Here is a 4,168-nt window from a genome sequence, read left to right as displayed (position 1 = left end):
AATTAATTCTATTTTTTTTTATCCTATTTAATGTCTTAATATGTTTATTCAAATGGTTTAAGGTTTAGAAGATAAAGATGACTTGAAAGATGAAAAAAAAAACATATAAAAGTGAAGAATTAATAAAAAAATGAAGATTTTGCAAAACTATCAATCGTACATACGCATCAGTCATGCGTAAGCATCATTTGCAACGCGTGCCTCACTTAAAATGGCATGTGACTCGCGATTTGAGGCTCATTCTTGGCTCAATCCAACACATTTCTAAAACTATTAAAGCATGGAATGAATGAGATGAAGATAGGGCTGACAATTTATACCCTATCCGCGAGTACCCAACCCGGATCAACCATTCAGTTAGGATTGTTTACCCGACTCGCTGCGGGTAGGGTAGGGTACGGGTTCAGAGTATACCCTACCCTATCCTACCCTACCCGCACCCCTAATATATTATATAATATATATGTAAAAGTTATGTATATAGTGAAGAAAGTGAGTATTGAACCCACAATCTTTTTCTTATAAAAACTTGAAATAATCACTAAACTAATTGATGATAATAATATTTGTAATTTTATGTTAGATTTCTTTAAGATTTTATTGTTTTTAATTTTAATTTGAACTTAGGTTTTATTTTCTATTTTACTAATATGTATGAAATTTGAAATAGTTGAATTTTACATTTACTTGAATTTTTTTATTTTTATGCGGGTAGGGTAAGGTTTAGAACTTTAGGGTGCGGGTAGGGTTAGGATTGAGAAATTTTCAACCCGTGGGTAGGATAAGGTAAAATTTTAAAAAAGTTTTAACCCGCGGATAGAGTTAGGGTAGAGTCCAAACTCTACCCTACCGTACCCATTGCCAGCCTTAGATGAAAACACACATCAACATACACACTCATTTTTCTTTTTCTTTAGTATTAGAACCTTGAATTCTATCCTCTCTAGAATTTAAGGTTTTTTTAAGATTTTCTTTCTAGTTTTAGGATTTAATTTGTCTACTTGTAGTTTTTAGTCTATAATTTTTTGTTTTGCTATTTTAATTTGTTTAGAATTTCTTGTTAGTTTTTTTATTTTGTCATTTTAGCCTATGAACTTTTGTTAAATTCTAAATTTTCTATTTGATGAATTTGATATTTTTATGCTTTATTCTTACTTATTTGAGTTGTTATTGCCCATTTCTTATATTGTTAGTTATAGATTTTACTAATTTTTACAATTTATGATACTTTATATTTATACACACCAAGTATTTGATAAATTGTTTGTATTAGTTGTGAAGTAGTTTTTCTCTCTTTGGCTTGGAGTTGAGAAATTAGGTAATCTTGAGTTATTGATGTCCAATATTGATTAGTAATTTAGGATTATTAATTAATGTTGTTTTCATTGACGCTAATCTTTTACTAAGTGTAGAGATTGACAAAGTGTAGAGATTGACAAAGTGGAATTATCTTTTCATAATTGCTATGTTTGTGGTCAATCACAAAGATAGTGATCCTTGACTCTCAATCCTTACCAAGATCTTTTAGAATTTGAACTTTTTTTTTACTAATTAATTACCTTACTTGCTCCTAGTTTAATTTCTTGCTTGCTTCTTTAATTTCTTGCTATTTAAATTCTTGTTAATTGTGATCAAATTCCCTGATTTCTCTCATAGCCAATAATTGAGCACTCGATTGTAATTTTTAGGGAGAACGATCCGGGATTAAACTCCTTGTTATTGATTTGAATTTATGACATCTTTTACTAAACTTTGAAGAGCGTTGAATTCCGGTTTAGAGCTACAACGAACTTGAGCTTTTAAACTTGTGAATATTCTAAACTGGTATTTAGCACTCATTAAGTTTTTAGCGCTGTTGCTGGGGAATTGCAATATGCGCTTGTTATTGGCTATTATTAATATGTGAATAGTGTGAATAGCTTGCTTTTTGCTTGGTTTTTTTGTCTTTGTTAGTAGTTAGGAGTTTGTCTTTTTTTTCTCTTTCATATGCTTTATTTATATTTGCTCTTTTTCTATGAATATTTATCCTTATGGTTTTGAGTTGTATGGTTGTGATAATATTGAAGGATATCGCACTTTTAATGATGGTTGACACCAAAAAATCAATTATCAAATGATGAGGGAGACTTACATTCAAAAACAATTTTCATGACATCAACCTCCTCCACCTTACTATGATCACAATCTATCCTATGGTGCATATCAACCCAATGATTATAGTGGTCCTTGCTATGGTTATGAACCTCAACTACGATATTTCTATGACCTCCATTTTCAACATTTTTCTCAATAACAATACCTCAATCCACACCCCACCATAACTAATTGTAAGACCCAGTTAATTAACGGCTAATTAACCCATAAATGAGAATTTATTCTAGAAAGCCAAAAATGATATTTTTATGGCTTAATATGATAGAGGAAATTGAGACGAGAATTTCGGTACCAATTTTATAGAATTCGGACCAAGATTGGACCGAACGGGCCAAACCGGGCCAACCGGACCCAAAGTGGGCCCTTGGCCCAACATAACTAAACCAAAACCCTAGTTTTCAGCACTTGGTCATTACGAGTACACTGTGATGTCTTTTGGGTTGACAAATGCTCCTGCAGTGTTTATGGATTACATGAATAGAGTATTCCGTCTGTTTCTGGATAAATTCGTTGTTGTCTTCATTGACGACATACTGATTTACTCCAAGACTGAAGAAGAGCATGCGGAACACCTGAGGACCATGTTGCAGATTCTAAAGGAGAAGAAACTCTATGCGAAACTGTCTAAGTGTGAGTTTTGGAAGGATAAGGTAAAGTTTTTGGGTCACGTGGTGAGTAAGAAGGGAATAGCCGTAGATCCAACCAAGGTAGAAGCTGTGATGGATTGGAAGCAACCAACCACAGTAACTGAGATAAGGAGTTTTCTGGGTTTAGCGAACCTGCACGACGTATTTCACGTGTCGCAGCTTCGAAAGTACACTCCTGATGCTAGCCATGTGTTAGAACCCGAATCAGTTCAGTTAAGAGAATATTTGACGCTTCCAGTGGCTCCAGTCAGAATTGATGATACTAGTATCAAACGGTTGCGTGGAAAGGAGGTTTCATTAGTCAAAGTGGCTTGGAGTCGAGGCGATGTTGAGGAACACACTTGGGAACTTCAGTCGGAGACGCGAACGGATTATCCGCACTTATTCTCAGGTAATTGAATTTGAATTTTGTGGGCAAAATTCCCAATTAGGTGGGTAGAATGTAAGACCCAGTTAATTAACGACTAATTAACCCATAATACTATACGTACTAAATTTTTGTTTTAGAGGTCGTAATACCTTGCCATCTCTGAATTATGACTTAAGCATAAGACTCTGTATGGTAGGGTGTTACACTAATCATCTCCATAGGAACCAAATCCATATCCACTTTATCACCATCCATATGAGTTTTATGAATAACCACCCTTTGAATTACAATCATTCCAACATCCTTACTCCTATAGTCCTTTTGAAATACCACCTCCCATGCACCATGACTTTCTTCAATACAATTAATCCTCTTTTTCACTACAACCCTCAATAGAAGAAGCCTTTCAACCGTTGATACAAAAATAAAAAGAGTTTTAATCTATTTTTCAAAGACGAGACGAGCAACTAAATCATCTTAAGGGGTTAATGGACCGGATTGTCGCAAGCATACTTACCCTCTCTTCGCTTGTACGACTAATGAACGAATGCTCAAAAATAGATCCAACCGAAGAAAGTGGTATGGAAGAAAGCTTGAAATCTCAAATGAGAAAAGAGGAGTCGAGGAGTAATTTACAACAAGAGAAAGAGCATGAGTGCATTAAATCAGAAGGAGTAGTTAAAAACTTAGGAGAAGTTGAGCAAAGAACAAACTTTACCATTGAGGACGATTCTACACCATCCAATGATCTTGATGAGTTTGTTAAACCTTCTTCCATGAGATGTGAAAGCGATGTTGAGGAAGAATGTGCACAACCTCCAATACACACTTTGAGCAATGAAAAATATGGAGAAGATATCAGCAATTAAGAGGTGGAAGTCATCGTGTAAGAATCTAAAAGAATGACACCGTTTCGAATACAAATTGAGTGGGTAAATCTTTTTTCCATGAATTTCATTATCGATCCACATCAGTATGCTCTTTTGAAAACGGATGA

Source organism: Arachis ipaensis, chromosome B01 (genome assembly GCF_000816755.2).
Source record: "Arachis ipaensis cultivar K30076 chromosome B01, Araip1.1, whole genome shotgun sequence".
NCBI lineage: Eukaryota > Viridiplantae > Streptophyta > Magnoliopsida > Fabales > Fabaceae > Arachis > Arachis ipaensis.
Note: the sequence above shows the minus strand (reverse complement) of the source record.